Below are 22,910 nucleotides of genomic sequence, written 5' to 3'. Positions count from 1 at the left end.
CGCAGAATTAGTGGTCTCAGGTGTTGGGATTTTGTGTTCCGATGAACCGACCCCTCCCCAGCCTCGTACGTGGTGATGGAATGAAGGACAGACACATGGATGAGTTTAAGAAAAATGCTCGTTTAGTGAATTATGCAAAAGTAAGAGACAAACTTACGTGAACATGGGCGCTGGCAAACAGAGAGATCTATCGCAGACGTCTAAGAATGCCAGAACGCAAAGATCAGACAAAATGGTGGATCTTTATAGTAGAATATTCAGGTTAACACCTCTAGTCAAATGTGAATGTAGGATTGGTCAGTAACTTTAAACACTTGATTCTAAGATGGCCGGTCGCACGTGATCGTAGTGGAAACTTACTGAAGGTTGTTGACTTCTAGAGAGAGTTTGTTCCCAGCGACTTGTGTCCTTCAGTGTGAGTTCTCAAACAGGGGTCCAGACTTCCTGGAATCCCGGGATTGTTTAATCTTTCTGTGTGTGCGAGGCTTTGTGAACTCGGCCTTGTGTTGCAGTCAATGCAAGAATAGGATTATTTAATATGAATTAAATATGAAAGATTATCAGTTAATCAAGTGACTATTTGAAATGTCTGTTAAATCTAGATGATTGATTACAGTAAAGTTGTCATTTCCTTACATTCCCCCTGATTGCATCATGAACTAATGATGCAATAAAACAAAGACTAGTCTGATTTCAAAATAATGATCTCGAATCTTATCATAAACTAAACATGCTAAACTATTATCCGTATAGTGCCACACAAAGATTACATTTGGTGAGAAAGCAACAGAGGAAACACAGATTCATTTAATGAAAACAATTATACATTATGAGCATTTCTCTCAAATCACAAAAAAAAAGAAAAAATCCAAAAAATTTTTTTTAATAATAATAATAATTCCAAATTATGCTATGAATTAAAACTGAAGTAATTGAATGCCAAATCATCAAAACAAACATATTCACAATAACTAACTCAAATCTAATAAGTCTATTTTGAAGTAGAGATTTTGATAAAATATATATTGATATGGAGCCAGTATCCACTGCTTTGAAAAACCTCTTTAACGAGGTAAAAAGGAAGTAGCAGCCCCGTTGTCGGCGACTTGGATGTGGGCTCTTCATGTGAGGTGTTGTTGACGTACTCCCCCGTCAACAGAGCATCATTGAGCTCGTCCTGCAACATAGGAAAGACATGAACAGCATCGCATTCTTTACAAATGAGAAACAATACATCTTTAAATCATGCTATTTATTTAGAATTTACTCATACTACTTCCTGCAGACAAAATTAACCCCTTCCTATTTACTATCTAAGTCAGAGAGATAGTAAAACACAGTCGTACCTTATTCTCGAGCTGTTTTCTACACCAAAAATTTAAACTAATTGAATGCAATCTGGACAGAGCCTCCTTCAGCAGTGTTGATCGGCAGAACCGTGCAACAAGAATCACCATCACGTAACAAACCTATTATCCAGCTAAGTATCTAAGTCCTCCCCTGAGGGACAAATGAACAACCTTATTTATTTGTATTTAAAAAAATGTTTTCTTGAATAACTTTGTATCCAAATCTATTGTCAAATCATTTAATTAATCATAATACTCTTGGTATTAACTTTCTTAAATTTATTTATGAATACATTTATTCAATATATGACATTATTAGCTACAAAATGATATTCTAAGCTTTGTTGAATCTTTATTATTCCTCTTAGATTTGGTTTGAAAGTCTATTGCTAAAGTTAATGGATAATATCAAATAGAAAAAAATGTCTATGTGCAAACTATTCTGCAGCCGTTTATTTATTTTATTATGTTTTTTCTATATTAGCATTTCTATTGTTGGATTTCTGGACCTTAGTTTAACCAATTAATAAAAGACTAACTAAGACTTAATTTAGGAATAATAAAAAAAATTAAAAAAGTAAAAATCTACTCTATAAAATATTTTTACGATTATAATTATAATGATTCATTCTTTTATTTTATTTTCTTGTCCTTTGTTAGATATAGAACACATTTTGAGAACCTTATTTTCCATTATTAACCCATTTATTATCTTTATATTGAAGTTCCCCAAAGAACTGTTAAACTCTAGTATTTCAAATTGGTATTTATTTTAGGTTTCCTTTGTTTAAAACTTCAATCAAATCATTTTGTCATGTGGATGAAAACTAGTAATTTACAATGCTTATATAATTGAATTCCTTCAATAAATTACACTTGCAAGTCCATATTTTGTCAATTTTAGAATTCAACTTGTTTATTTTCCATTAATCTCTTGCTCTAGTTCTTATTTTTGGATCTTGGATTAAAGGTATATTTATCTTTAACAAAGGAAATGAGACTGATATGATTCTATAGTTTCTAAATAGATTATTTGCTATTTTCTTTCTTGAAGGCATCATTTATTAATTTATTTATTTCTTCTGGGTCTTACATTTTTAGTCGATTCTGTTCTCTGCTTTACATTTTGTTCAAAACATGTTTATAGTTGCCTTAGAACATTAGAAGCAGCTTTAGAAACATATTTCCATTTTTTATTTAACTTTTTCAATTAATCAATTTAATTTTTTAGTTTCAAGTTTCACTTTTCATATTGTGTATTGTATTATTGGCTGCCATTGATGTATATAAAAGTATTCTATTTTAATTTATAAAAAAAATACATGTTCTTAAAATGATTAATTCTGAAACTACGTTTTAATCATAACAAGATATTTTCTTTCCCTTGTTTTTTGAAACTTCTCTAATGTCAATATGTTCCTTCTCTTAGCATTAAGTAAAGTGTTATTAGTTTTAGGGAAGTTGTATTTATCTCAAATCATGATTTCTTGTGTTTGGTAATTTAAACATCTTAACTATTTCACCACATGTCCAAAGAGTAGTTTCCTAAAACTACATTTTTTCATACATATATTTTCAAGCTACTCAAGTTATTATCTTTACTCATGTTGGCTCATGTTTCTTGTTCACCTTCTAACAAGGAGATCATTTCATATATTTAAGTCTGCAGTGGACAGTGGCTTCTTATTCCTCCCTCACTGGAGCTTCTCAACACCACCTCTGACAGGATAAGATCAGAAGTTACTAGAAGGTCAGTTTTGAATCTATTCAGGTGGTGATGAGGATATTGTGTGTGTGTCATGAGTTGTGTATTCAAAACTTTGTATGTCTGTGGATGTCAGTTAGAGTTTGTCATGTGTTTTATTTGAATAAACCTTGAAGTTAGCAGAGAGTTCAAATTATCAGTAAGTTTTGACTTCATGGAGAGAGAGAAACAGAGGCGGGTGTTGGAGGGAATTATTTCATTCACACACACACACACACACACACACACACACACACCCCTGTTGGTGGATGTGAACTAGAGGGACATTTTCCTCTGTACCGGCCCGATGGTGGTTTACAGGAACCACCCCTTCCTGAGGGTCTACAGATCTCAAACTAAGACAGAAATGTTCTAAAAATTCCAACAAAAATTCCCATCACTTCAGCATAGCTATACACACGCCAATTGCTGATACACACCCACCAGCTAGAAGGTGAATTAAGAGAACGTGTATTATGAGGACTCAGGCGACATTGTGGGTACCTTAAGCCCCGCCCACTTTTTTATGATAAAACACACCCACCAGTGAATTAGAGGGACCTTTGTTTTAATGAGGTGAAATATTCACACAGAACCGTTAGTTCATCTACAGGTCAAGATCAATACATTCAGTCTTGTTTCCATCATCAGTGATTGACAGGTGACTGTGAGCTCAGACCAGTTGATGATCAACACTGTCATCACAACAATAAAACATCTCATCTTAAACTAGTTCATGATTTGACCTTCGACCTGCTTGATGTTGTTGTTGTTATTATTGTTTATTGATCGTGTTAATCATCAACTGGTGTGACTCACAGTAACCTGTCAATCACTGACACTGATGGAGATAATGTTATAGACTTTATGGTTAATTCCATGGAAAAGAAGAATTCATTGTTTGATAATCAGTTTTAAATTGAAATACATCTTCTCTGTGTAGGAATAATGATACTGTATTGATTGAAGAATTGTTAAAGTTTTTATAGTTGTTGTTCTAAGAATTTGCAATTGTAAACATTTCCTTAGAAGAATTCAATGTGCTGTGTTATGTTTTTACTTTTGTGTTGTTTTACTACAAAAGAGCTCGTATACTTTTTCTTCTACAAAATATAATGAAAAATCTTGAATAATGCAGACTTTAAAGTAAAAGGTGTTTTAACCTTGTTTTGTTTTTTTATCGTAATGCCAAAACGACTAAAGAGAAACACAACAAAGGGTTAAGAAAAGTTTAGATTTTATTTTTATTACAGTTTCTGTATCAAACGATTTACACGACAATAACTTTGTAACTTTTAATGGTTTTCTCAACACGATGATGGAAACATTTTTAATGTTTATCAAGGCTATGATTGTTTTTTGGAATTGTAGGTTTTTAAAATAGTTTATAAATGGTTTATTGTTTTGGTTTTATAGAATAGTGTCAAGACACTTTGTTCTCAGTTAGTCATTCAAAATGAATGTCGATGTCTAAGATGTTTTAGTTTGTCTAACGTTCACATCAAGAAGTTTAAGGTTGTTGTTAAAAGCTGATGTTGCTGAAATGAAGATCAACATCATCGCACTGATGAAGATGTGAAAACTTTGTAGAAAGTTTTGTAAACCATTATTTTTTCCCCATTGTGTTTGACTTTACGTGGTTCAAATAACAAACATGAACAACATAGTTGCTCATCCTAGATGATGAGAACAGAAACAATAGTGTGTGCTTTAGAGTGAACAACCTGAAGACTGGGTGGTTCAAGGAACCTTCTTCATCATGACCCTGACCCTGGTGTGAAACTAGTGTGAGAACAACTATTTTATGAGATTTTTCCATCTTACTTCAGGAACAAGAATTGTTAGACAGTGTTTCATGATATTAGAAGTGTAACAGAGCTCCGTCATGTCAGAGGATTGAAGGAAGTAGTCATTAAAAAAACTCAACATCTCAAAACAGTCTTTGGATCCTATAACAGTGGAAGCTAAAGGTCTTTGGAGTCATCGAGCTCTCATTTTCACAAAAGCAGATTAGTAAAGAGTAATAGGGATAGAAATGTGTTGGATTTCCACCCCCTTAACTTATGGGTTTACGGCGCTTAAATATCAAAATCGATATCCGAATGAAATCATAGAACCAAAAGGAGGAATAGTTTGGCGAACAGTGAATGATACGGTTGTGGAACCGATGAGTCGACTTCTATTTCAGCTGCGACTCAACCACCGTCTTTGGACAGCATTTGACATCGGAGTTCTTTTGTTGGTTTGTTTTTTAAAGGCGACTGCATAAGTGATTTTTCACAAGACGTGAATTGGAGGATTCAGAAAGGGGAAGTTATGATTCATGAGTCTAATCCTACCCGTCAGTGAGGAACCACCGACTGCAACACACGGCACCGAACAGTCGATATAGACTCAATAACACTTTTATGTTTTTCACCTTAAAGACTCATGTCGCCTGATGCAATGGCTGCGATTATTAAAGAAATGGTCAGCCGGAACAAAAAGATCAGAAGGATGGCTTTGACCTGGACTTAATATATATACCCAAACATCATAGCTATGGTTTCTCTTACCAGCCAGACGACAAAAAGAAAAAAATGTGGCTTTTGCTATTCAGAGTATGAAGAACACAAAATGGCGACCCAAGCTAGCCGAAGGCTCATGAGTGGCAAAGTGAGTGTTCCCAAGTGCATAGTGGAACTTGACGAGTGCTCATCAAGCCTAACCCTAACCCTAACCCGTGTGGCAACGGAGGTACGTGTGTGGATGAAGAGAACGGATTTCACTGTCAATGTCCTGAGGGATTCAAACCACCGTACTGTTACTCCCAGATGGACTAGTGTGGCAGCAGCCCCTGTGTTCATGGGTCATGCAGAGATGCAGGGTGGTGGCTAACTCCAAGGAGAGCTACGAGCTACGCTACTTCCAGGATGAAGAGGAAGAAGAAGAGGATTTCTGGATCCTTGAAGACAGCCACAGGGACGCTCTTAGGGACCCACCGACTGCAACACACGGCACCGAACAGTCGCTATAGACTCAATAACACTTTTTTTTTTTTCACCTTAAAGACTCATGTCGCCTGATGCAATGGCTGCGATTATTAAAGAAATGGTCAGCCGGAACAAAAGGATCAGAAGGATGGCTTTGACCTGGACTTAATATATATACCCAAACATCATAGCTATGGTTTCTCTTACCAGCCAGACAACAAAAAGAAAAAAATGTGGCTTTTGCTATTCGGAGTATGAAGAACACAAAATGGTGACCCAAGCTAGCCGAAGGCTCATGAGTGGCAAAGTGAGTGTTCCCAAGTGCATAGTGGAACTTGACGAGTGCTCATCAAGCCTAACCCTAACCCTAACCCGTGTGGCAACGGAGGCATGTGTGTGGATGAAGAGAACGGATTTCACTGTCAATGTCCTGAGGGATTCAAACCACCGTACTGTTACTCCCAGATGGACTAGTGTGGCAGCAGCCCCTGTGTTCATGGGTCATGCAGAGATGCAGGGTGGTGGCTAACTCCAAGGAGAGCTACGAGCTACGCTACTTCCAGGATGAAGAGGAAGAAGAAGAGGATTTCTGGATCCTTGAAGACAGCCACAGGGACGCTCTTAGGGACCCACCGACTGCAACACACGGCACCGAACAGTCGCTATAGACTCAATAACACTTTTTTTTTTTTCACCTTAAAGACTCATGTCGCCTGATGCAATGGCTGCGATTATTAAAGAAATGGTCAGCCGGAACAAAAGGATCAGAAGGATGGCTTTGACCTGGACTTAATATATATACCCAAACATCATAGCTATGGTTTCTCTTACCAGCCAGACAACAAAAAGAAAAAAATGTGGCTTTTGCTATTCGGAGTATGAAGAACACAAAATGGTGACCCAAGCTAGCCGAAGGCTCATGAGTGGCAAAGTGAGTGTTCCCAAGTGCATAGTGGAACTTGACGAGTGCTCATCAAGCCTAACCCTAACCCTAACCCTAACACTAACCCTAACCCTAACACTAACCCTGACCCTAACCCTAACACTAACCCTAACCCGTGTGGCAACGGAGGTACGTGTGTGGATGAAGAGAACGGATTTCCCTGTCAATGTCCTGAGGGATTCAAACCACCGTACTGTTACTCCCAGATGGACTAGTGTGGCAGCAGCCCCTGTGTTCATGGGTCATGCAGAGATGCAGGGTGGTGGCTAACTCCAAGGAGAGCTACGAGCTACGCTACTTCCAGGATGAAGAGGAAGAAGAAGAGGATTTCTGGATCCTTGAAGACAGCCACAGGGACGCTCTTAGGGACCCACCAACTGCAACACACGGCACCGAACAGTCGATATAGACTCAATAACACTTTTTTTTTTTTCACCTTAAAGACTCATGTCGCCTGATGCAATGGCTGCGATTATTAAAGAAATGGTCAGCCGGAACAAAAGGATCAGAAGGATGGCTTTGACCTGGACTTTATATATCTACCCAAACATCATAGCTTTGGTTTCTCTTACCAGCCAGACGACAAAAAGAAAAAAATGTGGCTTTTGCTATTCGGAGTATGAAGAACACAAAATGGCGACCCAAGCTAGCCAAAGGCTCATGAGTGGCAAAGTGAGTGTTCCCAAGTGCATAGTGGAACTTGACGAGTGCTCATCAACCCTAACCCTAACCCTAACCCTAACACTAACCCTAACCCTAACACTAACCCTAACCCGTGTGGCAACGGAGGCATGTGTGTGGATGAAGAGAACGGATTTCACTGTCAATGTCCTGAGGGATTCAAACCACCATATTGTTACTCCCAGATGGAAGGGTGTGGCAGCAGCCCCTGTGTTCATGGGTCATGCAGAGATGCAGGGTGGTGGCTAACTCCAAGGAGAGCTACGAGCTACGCTACTTCCATATTAATCAGGATAAAGAGGAAGAAGAAGAGGATTTCTGGATCCTGGAAGACAGCCACAGGGACGCCTGGGTGCACACCCAAGAATTGAAAGAAGGAAAATGCTGGAAATCGGAGAACCCACATGGAGAGAAGTCCAGGACATTGTACAAAAAGCCAAGTCCGCATCTGCCCCAGGACCTAGCGCCATACCCTACAAGGTATACAAGAAATGCCCTAACCTCCTCCACAGGTTATAGAGGCTGATGAGGAGGATATGTTTGAAAGGCGTAATACCACTACTGGAGAACTCCTCAGAAATCAGCCAGTTCCGTACTATCGGACTACCAAGTGTCTAATGCAAAATATTCTTCCCATTCCTGGCAAGGACAATGACAGCGTTTATGGTGAAAAACAAGTACATCGATATGTCGATACAGAAGGGAGGCATAGCAGGCTTCTCCGGATGCTTGGAGCAGACTGGGATCTAATGTTGTGTCGTTCGAAAGAACAAATCTTTTGAGTGAGCGTACTGAACCGAATCACTTCATTAAGTGATTCGTTCCTTTCTCAGTTCAGTTGAACTCACTCAGCCGCAATCGTGCCGGTGGTAGGGATTCTATGACTCGCTTAACTATTGAATTATTCTATGACTCGCATCCTCGGCATCAGCGAACGACGCAGCTACTCGTGGGGGAGGAGGGGGAGAGGGACTTCGCTACAGAACATTTAGTTTTTAAGGATTTCTTAATTTAATATTTGTTTTTACTTAAACAAGGCCTTTTTAATTTATTGTTGATTGCATTTAAGTTTATCTCAAGATCTTCTCTATTTGCTGAATTTCTCACGAATGTCTACAGTATGTACTGGTCCTTGTCCGTGAACGCACCAGGCTTCCTTTTTTTTTTTTTTGCATTGTCCCTCAAGTGCAGTGATTGTGAACATCGGGTCTGAATCATTAAACCTAGTAACGGATTGTTTGGCTGCGTTCAGGAAGTAGGAGAAATTGCAGTCAGGGCTCCATAAGCCCTGAGTTAGTGATTTGGTGAATGAACGAACTGAACGAATCTTTTGAACAAATCCTTTTAATGAACTGATTCTAGTGATTCAGTACAGTCAAAAGAACTGTCGATCCCATCACTACCGGGATCCTCAGTGATTTGATCCGGGAGGCCAAGGAGAGCAAATGGAACCTACCAGTAATCTGGCTCGACTTGGACATTGCATATGGATCCCCGACAATATCGGTGCAATTATAGCCAGCTATTTTAGGGTATTCAAGTTACGGTTCCAGACTGACAAATACACAACCAGATGGCAGGACCTGGACAAGGGAATAGTGACAGGGTGCACCATCTCCCCAATCTTGTTTGTTATGGGAATGAACCTGCTAATAACAGCTGCAGGTAAGGAATCTAGAGGGCCAATGATGGAGTCTGGAGTCAGCCAACCTCCAATAAGAAGCTTTATGGATGACTTTACCATAACAACGGCAACCCACGTAGAAGCAAGATGGATCCTGAAGGCACTCGACGACATGGCATCGTGCGCTCGAATGAATTTCAAACCAAAAAAGTCGAGGAGCATGGTGATCAAGAATGGCAGAGTTAATTAAGGAGAACCCCATCAAGTGCCTTGGAAAATGGTACGAAACATCCCTTAACTACAGAACCAATGTTTCCAGGATTGAAAAGCAGGCTGAGGAATGGCTGAAAAGGATTGACGGATCAGGCCTGCCAGCCAAGTTCAAGGCTTGGCTCTTCCAGCTCGGCCTGATACCCAGACTCTTGTGGCTACTGACAATCTACGAAGTGGCAATGACATCAGTAGAAGGAATCGAAAGGCGAGTGAACAGGCAACTGCGGATGTGGTTGGGTGTTTCTCCAAGCTTCACGTCAGTAGGGCTCTACAACAGGTCTGGCCAGTTTCAAATACCCCAGTCTGAGTTGATTCACTATTGCAAAAATGATGTAGACATCCTTAGGAAAGGATGCATGTCCTTCAGGAAAGAATTTTTAGAAGAGACACAAGTTGATCCTTTCACTTGTATTACCATTGCATCCGCTTGTATGAAGGTGTTTCAAACAAACTTTATGGCTGATAACTCTCTCGCCATCCCCAGTCCAGACAACTATAGAGAAAAGTCCAAGAGGTTCTCTGAAACATCCATTCAATGGGAAACACTCAAGCATAAGACATCTATTAAACATGCCTTAAACCAGGGTGAGGAAAAACTGGGGTGATACTCTGTGGATGGTTATGCAGAGGTTGTGTTGGAATTTTATGAATGTTTTTTTCATGGTTGCCCTCGATGCCTGATCCCAATGATCTGCCCCTAACACAAAAGACTTATGGGGAAATGTATGCAGCAACTATGGAAAGAGAGCAGGTGTTAAAAATTACCTTTGGTGTTCAAATCACACACATCCGGCAACATGACTGGCATGACAACATGACTTTTTTTCACCAACAAGTTTAACATATGAGTAGTTAAACATTTTCAATGCATCAATCGAGTTGACAACACTCTTTAAAATACTATAGGGAGAAGTTCAGTTGATTCACATTGTGACATCGTCTTCTTATTAAACATTGCTGACGTTTTTTCACAAAGTTGTACACCATGAGATCAATTTTCATAGTGTCACCATACATTCCTAGTACTTTGTTGAAGTCAAAGTACATCTTTTAATTGTTGATTATGGTATTTGACGGTGTGTGCGTGATCGTCGAGGACCTTTAAAATATCTCAAGGGTAATGAGCAAAGTGGGGGAAGATACCAAAACAGTTGACCCACCATCTTCTTCAAGAGTTAATGCAAGCCAGTGTGATCCTGGTTTTCGAGCAGGGTGCGTGTTGACGATAAAATATGCGAGTAGTCTGAGAGACGATGTATCTGAGGGTAGTTGGTCTGAAGGAAAGACGCGCTGAATACACGTCCAATGAGTCTTTGCATTAGATCTTGTATTTAAAGGGTGTCCATTTTTTAATTTTTTCATATAATCCACCTGCACCTGTCTCTTGGCATCAATCAAACGGTGTGAGGTTATGGCTCTGAATCTCATTTCCAGTCTCAAGTTTCCATTCGAAATGACAGAAATAACGTTGTTGTCATCAGACGGATTCAAATTGAATACAAATAATGAATTGTCAAACACTTGCATAATGTTGTCTTTGGTCACCTCCATCGGTGTCATTTTAATACTTTTATGACAGCTATAGTTATAACTTTTCACCAGATCTTGTAACGCATCGATGTAACGTAGAGTGTTGTTAGCTGTAAAGTACCTACACATTCTACCTTTTAAAGTTCGGTTAAAACTTTCAATCACAGAGGCTTTAGCTACGCCGGCTGTGGAAAAATGATTGATTCCTTGTTTTACCATTAATCCTTTAAAATTCTTGTTGACAAATTGTTCTCCATCGTCCGTCTGTAGTTAACAGGAATTTCACTTTGTTGTAGTACAGAAGCAAATGCATTTACCGTTTCAACAGCCAAATTTTGTTTTAAAACACAAATATAGTTAATAAATAATTGTAACCTTCATTATATTCGGATAAAGCTTGCATGTCGCACAAATTTTCTTGGAATTGGTAGCGTGGTTTTGCTACAAAAACCCTATGAAAGGAGAACAAGATGAAATAATGAATGTAGAGACATTTATAATAAAATATCTTATAAAATGTAAAATAACTCAATGACATAATATAATGAATATATTATTTGTATCTTCATCTTCACATCTTCATTAAACTTTTATTATTCAAGGGTTTCAGTACAAGTTGCCCTTTTCTGACCTAACTTTCTGACCTCACTTGTCATAACTCAGGTCTTTTTTTTAAGTCGTTCATTCATCAGATCTTCATTTGGAGACAAAAATAATAAATAATAATTATATGCATAAATACAAATTATTATGAATCAATAAACATGTTGACTGTTTATTTATTCAAACTGATAGAAAACATACCAAAGATGTAAAATGACTAATAATGTTAAAGTCACTATATTATGTACATTTGACTTATAGTCATGTCATTTAATATTCTCAACTAATGTTACTATTGTAAAATTTTATAATGTAATTTAATAAGTCATTAAAAACTATTATTGAGATTGTTGTACCTATTTAAATTAGCAGTGAATTCACTAAAGCAAAGTAAAAATAATGACTGAACTCATTTTTATCTGATCATGTTAAAGTCTCCTCTTAAGCGAGAAAATCAGAGTCGGGGTTTGTTGAGGTCCCTATAAATCCCACAAATGTGTGTGTGTGTGTAGGGTCCCCGCTATTATCAATGCCACGCCCCCTTTTCTAAAGTCTCCAGATCTAAAGCAAGAAAATCAGAGTCACAGTTTGTTGAGGTCCCTCTAAATCCCACAGATGTGTGTGTGTGTGTGTAGGGTCCCCGCTATTATCAATGCCACGCCCCCTTTTCTAAAGTCTCCAGATCTTAAACAAGAAAATCCGAGTCACAGTTTGTTGAGGTTCCTATAAATCCCACAAATGTGTGTGTGTGTGTCAGGTCCCCGCTATTATCAATGCTATCCGTCTCTACATTAATTATTTCATCTTGTCCTTCTTTTCATCTGTCTCTACATTCATCTTTCCATCTTATTCTTCTTCCATCTGTCTCTACATTCATCATTCCATCTTGTTCTTCTTTCATCTGTTTTTACATTCATCATTTAATCTTGTTCTGCTTTCATCTGTCACTACATTCATCATTTAATGAATGATCATTTAATCTTGTTCTGCTTTAATCTGTCACTACATTCATCATTTAATGAATGATCATTTAATCTTGTTCCTCCTTTTCATCTGTCTCTACATTCATCATTCCATCTTGTTCTCCTTTTCATCTTTCTCTACATTCATCATTCCATCGTGTTCTCCTTTTCATCCGTCTCTACATTCATCATTCCATCTTGTTCCTCTTTCATCTGTCTCTACATTCATCATTCCATCTTGTTCTGCTTTCATCTGTCTCTTAATGTATTATTTAATGAATGATCGTTTAATCATGTTCTCCTTTTCATCTTTCTCTACATTTATCATTCCATCTTGTTCTCCTTTTCATCTGTCTCTACATTCATCACTCCATCTTGTTCTGCTTTCATCTGTCTCTACATTCTTCATTTAATCTTGTTCTTCTTTCATCTGTCACTACATTCATCATTTAATCGTGTTCTTCTGTCATCTGTCTCTACATTCATCATTCCATCTTGTTCTGCTTTCACCTGTCTCTACATTCATCATTTAATCTTGTCCCCTTTTCATCTATCTCTACAGTCATTATTTCATCTTGTCCTCTTTTTCATCTATCTCTACATTCATCATTCCATCGTGTTCTTCTTTCATCTGTCTCTACATTCATCATTTAATCTTTTTCTCCTTTCATCTGTCTCTACATTCATTTTTTCATCTTGCCCACCTTTTCATTTGTCTCTACATCCATCATTTAATCTTCTTCTTTAATCTGTCTCTAAATGTATCATTCCATCTTGTTCTGCTTTCATCTGTATCTACATTCATTATTTAAGCTTGTTCTTCTTTGATCTGAATCTAAATTCATCATTCCATCTTGTTCTTATTTCATCTGTCTCTACATTCATCATTTAATCTTGTCCTCCTTTTCATCTATCTCTACAATCATTTTTTTATCTTGTCCTCCTTTTCATCCGTCTCTATATTCATCATTTAATCTTGTTCTGCTTTCATCTGTATCTACATTAATTATCTAATCTTGTTCTTCTTTCATATTACTCTCAATTCATCATTCCATCTTGTTCTTTTTTCATCTGTCTCTACATTCATTATTTCACCTTTTCCTCCCTTTCATCTGTCTCTATAGTCATCATTCCATCTTGTTCTTTTTTCATCTGTCTCTACATTCATTATTTCACATTTTCCTCCCTTTCATCTGTCTCTACAGTCAGCATTCCATCTTGTTTTTTTTTTCATCTGTCAAATGATGAATGTAGAGACAGATGAAAAGGAGAACAAGATGGAACGATGAATGTAGAGACAGATGAAAAGGAGAACAAGATTAAACAATGAATGTAGAGACAGATACAAATTCAAAAAGGCCATCTGAGTGATCATTCTCTTGTCTTGTTTAACCTGGACTTCATCCCTGAACCTAAGCCTTTGAAAGTTAGGTCTCAGAGACGTGTCATCTCAGCCGATACTGCAGACAGTTTTTCTGCTAGGTTTGACCCTCTTTCCTTTGATAACTACCCAAATGTGGACAATTTGATTCACTGTTTCACTGATCATTGTGTTGAAATACTGGATCAAGTGGCACCTGTTAAATCGAACTTGAAAATTCAGAAAAAACGGTGCCCTTGGACAAATGAAGATCTCCTGAGTCTGAAGAGACTTTGTTGAAAGACTGAGCGTCTCTGGAAGTCCACTAAACTTGAGGTGCACAGACTTCACCTCAGGGATCTGATGTCTTCTTACAATGAGATGGTGGAAACTGCTAGATCTGATTACATCAGAAAACTGGTAGCAGCAAATAAGAAAAACCCCAAAGTGTTGTTTGACACGATTAATTCTCTCGTGTCTCCTGCTCCTCAAATCACGCCTGTCTTCTGTGAAGCTGACAGCAATGCATTGTTGAGATTTTTCATTGACAAAATTAAATTGATCAAAGAGAAAATCTCTCCCCCTTTGTGTGGAACCCCTGCTGTCTCTGAGCCCCTCTTGGTCTTCCTTCAGTGCTGTATCTCTGGGTGACATTTCGGCACTAGTGAACAAGATGAAACCCTCCTCTTGCTCAGATGACGTCCTTCCTTGTAGGCTTTTTATCAAAGTATTTGATGTAATTTGCCCCTGAGTTACCAATATGATGAACCTCTCCCTTTCCACAGGGGTTTTTCCCAATGCATTTAAACCATTGTGGAGCCTCTGCTCAAAAAGCCAGGTTTAGACCCAACTGACCTCAGTCATTTCAGGCCTATTTCTAAGCTCCCTTTCTTGTCCAAGATCTTGGAGAAGGTTGTGTCTGAGCAGCTGTCTTTGTTCCTGGATCAGAGCGATATCCATGAGAAGTTTCAGTCTGGCTTCCGTAAACATCTACGGAGACAGCTTTACTGAAGGTGTCCAGTGACATCATGATGTCGGCTGACTCTGGTAAATCCACTGTTCTGGTTCTCTTGGATCTGTCCTCAGCCTTTGACACAGTTGATCACCAGATCCTGCTGAGAAGACTGAGGGATGAAGACTGTCTGGGTCTGTGTTACAGATTTAGTGTATCTGCCAATCAAATGAGGTCTGAATCTGTTGTGTGGAGTCCCTCAAGGTTCTGTTCTGGGTCCTTAATTGGTTTTGCTGTACTTGATTCTTTGTGTTTGATGGATCTACTGACTCCTTTAAGAAACATCTGTGTTTGATGATCTACTGACTCCTTTAAGAAACATCTGTGTTTGATGATCTACTGACTCCTTCAAGAAACATCTGTGTTTGATGATCTACTGACTCCTTCAAGAAACATCTGTGTTTGATGATCTACTGACTCCTTCAAGAAACATCTGTGTTTGATGATCTTCTGACTCCTTCAAGAAACATCTGTGTTTGATGATCTACTGACTCCTTCAAGAAACATCTGTGTTTGATGATCTACTGACTCCTTCAAGAAACATCTGTGTTTGATGATCTACTGACTCCTTCAAGAAACATCTGTGTTTGATGATCTACTGACTCCTTTAAGAAACATCTGTGTTTGATGATCTACTGACTCCTTCAAGAAACATCTGTGTTTGATGATCTACTGACTCCTTCAAGAAACATCTGTGTTTGATGATCTACTGACTCCTTCAAGAAACATCTGTGTTTGATGATCTACTGACTCCTTCAAGAAACATCTGTGTTTGATGATCTACTGACTCCTTCAAGAAACATCTGTGTTTGATGATCTACTGACTCCTTCAAGAAACATCTGTGTTTGATGATCTACTGACTCCTTCAAGAAACATCTGTGTTTGATGATCTACTGACTCCTTCAAGAAACATCTGTGTTTGATGATCTACTGACTCCTTCAAGAAACATCTGTGTTTGATGATCTACTGACTCCTTCAAGAAACATCTGTGTTTGATGATCTACTGACTCCTTCAAGAAACATCTGTGTTTGATGATCTACTGACTCCTTCAAGAAACATCTGTGTTTGATGATCTACTGACTCCTTCAAGAAACATCTGTGTTTGATGATCTACTGACTCCTTCAAGAAACATCTGTGTTTGATGATCTACTGACTCCTTCAAGAAACATCTGTGTTTGATGATCTACTGACTCCTTTAAGAAACATCTGTGTTTGATGATCTACTGACTCCTTCAAGAAACATCTGTGTTTGATGATCTACTGACTCCTTCAAGAAACATCTATGTTTGATGATCTACTGACTCCTTCAAGAAACATCTGTGTTTGATGATCTACTGACTCCTTCAAGAAACATGTGTGTTTGATGATCTACTGACTCCTTCAAGAAACATCTGTGTTTGATGATCTACTGACTCCTTCAAGAAACATCTGTGTTTGATGATCTACTGACTCCTTTAAGAAACATCTGTGTTTGATGATCTACTGACTCCTTCAAGAAACATCTGTGTTTGATGATCTACTGACTCCTTCAAAAAACATCTTAAGACCTTTTTATTTGTTCAGGCTTTTCCTTGATTTTCTGGAACTCCTGTTGTGCTATCAGTATTATCTTGACCTTTAAAGTATATACTTTATTGAATATTGTTTTGATTGTTTAAGTTCTTTGTGACCCTGGTCTGGAAAAGAGCTATATAAATAAAAATTACTTACTTACTTACAGATGATAACAGGACAAGATGAAATGATAAATGTAGAGACAGATAAAAAGGAGAAGTTTTTCATTCCAAGTTGACCTTTTTGACCTCACGGGTCGGTGACTGCACTCGTCTGACTCATCTCGTTTTTTAAGTCGTTCATGCATCAGATCTTCATTTGGAAAAAAATAAAATAAATAATAATCATCTGAATAATTACACATTATTATGAATTAATAAAAATATTGACTGTTGTTTATTTATTCAAACTGATACAAAACATACCAAAGATGTAAAATGACTAATTATGTATATTTAACTTATAGTCGTGTCATTTAATATTTTCAAAAAATGTTGGTATTGTAAAATATTATAATATAATTTAATAAATTAATAAAAACTATTATTGAGATTGTTGGACATATTTAAATTAGCAGTGAATTCACTAAAACAAAGTAAAAGTAATGACTGAATTCATTTTTATCTGATCAGGTTAAAGTCTCCAGATCTTAAGAAAGAAAATCCGAGTCACAGTTTGTTGAGGTCCCTAAAAATCCCAAAAATTGTGTGTGTGTGTCAGGTCCCCGCTATTATCAATGCCACGCCCCCTTTTTTAAACGAGCCAATCAGAGAAGAGACCGTTTTTTTGCTCAGAAAAGGCGCAATTGTGTATAATTGTGTATGAAAGTGCAGTTCCACGATTGTACAGAGTGGCCACTGTGTTATACACAAAATACACAGAAAAACAGGTGAGGTGAATAATAAGGTCTTGCTCTAAAAAAGAGAGGGATGATAGTTTAGAGCCTCCTGAGCACCAATATGTTGTTTGAATTACGGGGACTTCGGGTAGGTCCCCCTAATTCACCTAGGTCCCCAGAGCGTCGGTAAAAAAACTGGTACAAAAGCCCCGTAATTCACCAAAACCAACACACACACACACACACACACACACACACACACACACACACACACACACACACACACACACACACACACACACACACACACACACACACACACACACACACACACACACAGGGAGCAGGTTGTAGCAGAGACACTTTTTTATCTTATTCATATTTATATTTCTCAGTGTTTCTTTTAATTTATCTCTTAATCTATTATTTTTTCTTTGACCTTTCCTCCTACAGTATTTTAGTCTCTATTTTTACCATTTTCACTATTTAAGTCTAATTTCAAAGAACAATATATCATCAATTTCACTCACATCAAGATTGAATGGTATAGTATAGTCTAGTCTCTATAGTCTAGTCTCTATAGTCTAGTCTCTATAGTCTAGTTTCTGGAGGTGACAAGTCAGCAGCTCTAGACAGAGTCACTTTTAATTCGTTTAAAATAAAATTCTGCATCAGTTGACCTCACAAGTTTTTGTTTAGTTTTCTTATGGCTGCTTTCATCATAGCTCTGAGTGGAGCAATCAGAGTATGTTATTCTGGGATTAACTGTTTACTGTTACAACTAAAGATATCATGTCTCTAACAGTTTAGATGTGTCTGCTTTTTCATCAAATCACAAACAACTTTGCATTTCTTAATCATTTGTCTCAGGGCCCTGTTATAATATCTATATATAATATATAGAACCTTGCTTCTCCACCAGCAACCACAGCAAGAGCAACACGAGGGACAGAAGTGTCAGAGAGCATAGAGAACCTTGTTCAGTTGTTAGTTCAGCAGCCTCACCATCAGGACCACAAAAAATGTCATCGCAGACTAGAGTCAAGTTCATGTTTGCGACCAGATCGTGCCATTTGTCTTCATAATCACGTTCATCCTCATCCCAGACATAGTTCATAGTGCAGTGTGGGGGGTCCAAAGGTGGATCATAGGAATGAAGTCTCAAAAGTCTTTTCAAGATCAGAGAAACCATCAGATGTTCAATCACGTTGAACCAGTACAGCTCCTCCCTCTCTGGAGCAGAAGTTCATTCTTGGTGGAGAGTTGTTGAGGTTGAGTTCTCGTTTCTTCAGCTCAGAAAAATTGCTTCAATCGTAGGTGTCACCAATAGGGAACTGGACCAAAGTTCCTGGACTAAAAGCCAAAAATGCGCCATTGTTGACCAAAATTCTTTGTTTGTTTCCATCCCCTCGTCCTCTTCTCCTGCCACACCCATGCACTCCAGCCAGTGGCCAATAGGGAGCTATGATAGGACCCTAGAACTATCATCTCTATTTTTAGAGAAACTCTTTCAAGTCTTTAAGTTGAAATTGAATTAGCTGTATCTGGAGCTCAATAAGAGCATTTTGTTTAACTATTTTATTTATTATGAATTCTCAGAAATCATTGATGTGAGTAACCCACTCATAAGATTTACCATTAAATTAAAAAACAGATTAACGTTTCTTATTTTTCTTCCCTGTCAGGAGCTTTAACTTGTCACCTGTAGTAATAGTTACTTTTGTCTTGAAATAGGAGGTCAATAAATGAATAGAACAAATTAATAATATTAATAATATTAGTAATAATGCTAAAAATAATAGGTAAAGAAGCAGTTACCATAATAAACAATTAAATGAAAATATGAAAGAGGAAGAATCTAAAAATCTAAATTAAGAACCAAAACTTCAATTAACTAATTAAAATCCATTATAAAATCCGAGATAATAATAAATAAAACAAATAGTAAATTAAGATATTAATAATAAAAACAAGAAAATTAAAATTAAATGGACTAATTTGAAAATAATAAATGCAATTAGATCTAATCAAAATATTATACTAATTCATTACAATTATTCAAGTCAAAAAAATTAACAACTTATTATTTATTTATTGTTAATTATTTAACTTCCTAATTAGTTGCATATATATATAGCAAAATTGACCAGAAGAGGAATAAGAGTGACTGTCTAAAGACCAAATACAACATATAACTTAATATTCCTCCAATAATTAAAAAGATAAAAATCCAATCCCTAATTTACTAAAAATAATAAAATAGTAAATGTATGACTGATTGTTAAAATAATAAAATGTATTTAAAGTAATAATTGAAAAAATAAGAAAACAGAATAAACTGCAATTGATTCAATTAATCAATAATTAAATAATTACACCAATTGAGTCAGAACAAAAGTCAATTAAGAAGTAAACAAAGAGCAAACCAGCAGGGGGCAGCATAGCAAATACAACACCAAAGATCAGAAATTGAGAGAAGAAGAGAAAACAGGAACTAGATATCAACAAACGTACACACATGCAAGCAGTCAATGACACACTTGTTTTAGATAAGCAGTATTAGTTAGACAAAACACCAAAAGTTACACGCAATGTGACCAATTGTGAGTTGATCGATTGATAATGTGAAATAGGAAGAGAGGATGGTCAAGATCATTAATACATACAACAGTGTGCCAACCATCAATGTTAATTGTGTTATTGTTATTGAACACAGCAGAAGAAGGAGAAAATTGAAATGTGAGTTGGTTTGTTTTTTTTCTTAAACCAATTATACCACTAATTAACTGTATATTTGTATATACCTCAATTAAGAAATTACGAATTAAGAAACAGGAATAATAGTAAAATAACTATCGTCAACAAAGAATGTTTCTTAATAAAGAGAAAAGATAATTATATCGAACCCAATAGTGAATAGAATTCAAGATGACGTAAGAATGTGTGTGCGTTTAGAGAACACATGAATACAATGGGAGGGTCGGTGAGGAAAAGAAGGAAGTCTTAGAAGTTCAACCTCCAAGAGCAACCACTCCCCCCAACAAGGAAATTGTCTTTCGGAGCTCATTCGGCCTTGCAGCAGCTGACAAGTAACAACGTCTGCAGCAGTGTTCTTATCAGCAAGAGATAGTGTCCAGAGACACACGAACCTGGACTCTCAGCTGTGTCACAAAAAATCAGAGATCTCACACAAACGAATGCTAATTTTTACAAGTACCGCAGCGAGAAAAAAAATATTCAAAAGATAAAAATATACAGACACAGACAATTTAAACAAAACAATATGTCATGACAATACGACGACAACAGTATTTTACCAAAACAGGTGAGAGAGACACACTATGCTACGTGGAACGAGACTCTTACCAGCCTGTCGTGTCTAAAGTGTCGAAGTCATAATGGCAGGAGCCCCTCGATCGCTCAATTAGCTTCCAGACACCCTGGTAAAACGATTAAAACTAGTCCGTTTCTGTCGCTCCAACACGACGTCACATCCGGGTCTTAATACTTTGCTTTATGGAGAGAAAAGGTCAAAATGCAGAGTGTACGGGTCGTTTATTCGCCGCTACAAGTCAAACAAAGATATAACTTTACGATCGAAAGGACTCGATCTTTGCCGGCAGCTGTACAGGTCGATAGCTCCGGGAAAGACGGTCCTGGGTTATGGGTCGTCTCTACATTTAAGGGAAAGTTTCCTGTCCAGGGGGCGTCTGTTCCGGGGCAGTGGTTCTTTGATGTTAGTTCCTGTCTCGAGTCACCTGGAGAGCAACATCCTTGCTTCCCTGTTGTGTGGGCGGATTCCTTTGTCTTCCAGCCCCCCTCTTTTGGGTGTGTTCTTTCTTGCTCTTTTGTTTCACGTCCACAGGTGTGAACAGAGCAGACAGTCTGTCCTTCATTAAATCGCTGAATAATCTCTAGTCTGTTTCAAGCTACCCTTGACACAGTGTATATCAGTATGAAAGTGAAATGTTGGTTGTGAATGTGTATTTAAACGTTTAAGCTCTTAGATGAGGCTAGTATTTTATACTCTATATTTTGATCATATTTTTAGCATTAATTTAACTTATGGCGTATACGTATAGTGTAGAATAATTTCAAATCTAACAAATTGAACAGGACTTAATGCAAGGAAGTGTGAAAGTGAAATATGTTCAAACAAGACAAGAAAACAAGAATAATACTAAGATATCATCAGATACATACTCTGGATACAGTACACAATACTTCTACTTACTTCTACTGCCACTCAAAAGGATGGAAACCAACAGATGGATGATGAATGTTGTTCTCAAAACACGAACGGATGTCACTGCAGCGACAGAGAAAGAGAAAGTACTTCTGAAATCTTCTTCTATAGCAGTTAAAGGTGCACCAGCACCACCTGCTGGTACAGAGTGTCATTTCTCTTTTACTTTACTAGTAAGTAAGTAAGTAAGTAATATTTATTTATATAGCGCTTTTCGAGACCAGGGTCACAAAGCGCTTAAACAATCAAAACAATACTAGTAGATATATAAATAAACGTTTCTATGATCTCTTGACTCATTCAGTCCTCCATTATGTAGAAGCATTTTTCACCAATTACCCTTTTTTCTATGTTTCTATTTCTTTTGTAGAGCGAGAGAGAGAGAGAGAGAGAGAAAGAGAGAGAGAGAGAGAGAGAGAGAAAGAGAGAGAGAGGACTTTTAAAAACACTTTATTGCAATGTTGTTGTTTTTACAATAGTTCCATATAAAGTAACAAGTGCAATACTTCAGTCAAGCCAGTGTGCAAATTGTAGAATGTTTTCTTTCATTGCACAAATTTGTCCCTTTTCTCCCCATTTTCTAAAAGCATCTCGGTGTTGTTGTGACTCTGTGGAAGCAGAACTCCAGCCTCAGTCTGGATCTGATGTTCTGTCTCCACAGAGTCACCACATCCAGTGAGTGTCTGCAGCTCCTGCGAGTCAGATACACATCTTTACCTCACCAGGTACTTTAAGATCTTCTCTCTTTGTGCTTCTTGTGTATCTGACTCCGCCTATAAAACAGGGACAGAGAACACGAGGTTAAAAAGACTAAAAACAACAGTTCAAACATTAAAAACCCTGCCAGCCTCCCACACTCTTTAAAAATGTGAAAAGTCTTCTCTGGTTGATGCAGAATGGACACTCGTTTAAAACCCCGGGGTTAAAACGCGCTAAAAAGGAGTTGCTCGCGATGGCCGCGTGTAAAATCCTCCACTGGAGGTCACCGGTTCTTTTCCTCAGAGGTGGCTTGTACAGTGACCTCCACTGTGACCTCCACTGTGACCTCCACTGTGACCTCCACTGTGACCTCCACTGTGACCTCCAGTCCCCAAGTCTGTCTGTCCATGTGTTGGTCGGTCGTCGTAAAAGAGTCTCTGCTTTAAAATCTTCACACAGTTCACCTAAAAACTCCTCTTTGTGGCCTTGTGTTAAAACGTCTCTGTCCGTGGTGGA

The 22,910-nt window shown here is 37.6% G+C and overlaps 1 long non-coding RNA gene across 1 annotated transcript; it reads right to left on the bottom strand.

Moving 5' to 3' along the window:
* Positions 1-100: 100 nt before the first annotated feature.
* LOC148083119 (uncharacterized) lies at positions 101-21,761 on the bottom strand. The gene is made up of 2 exons (XR_015710723.1): positions 21,684-21,761; positions 101-1,177 (listed from the first exon to the last, which is right to left on the bottom strand). It is a non-coding gene; the product is annotated as an uncharacterized LOC148083119 (long non-coding RNA).
* Between the last annotated feature and the right edge of the window lie 1,149 nt (positions 21,762-22,910).

Source organism: Callionymus lyra, chromosome 3 (genome assembly GCF_982586985.1).
Source record: "Callionymus lyra chromosome 3, fCalLyr1.hap1.1, whole genome shotgun sequence".
In the NCBI taxonomy this organism is placed as follows: domain Eukaryota; kingdom Metazoa; phylum Chordata; class Actinopteri; order Syngnathiformes; family Callionymidae; genus Callionymus; species Callionymus lyra.
The sequence above is the reverse complement of the archived record's forward strand: the minus strand, read 5'-3'. Positions and strand labels throughout refer to the sequence as shown.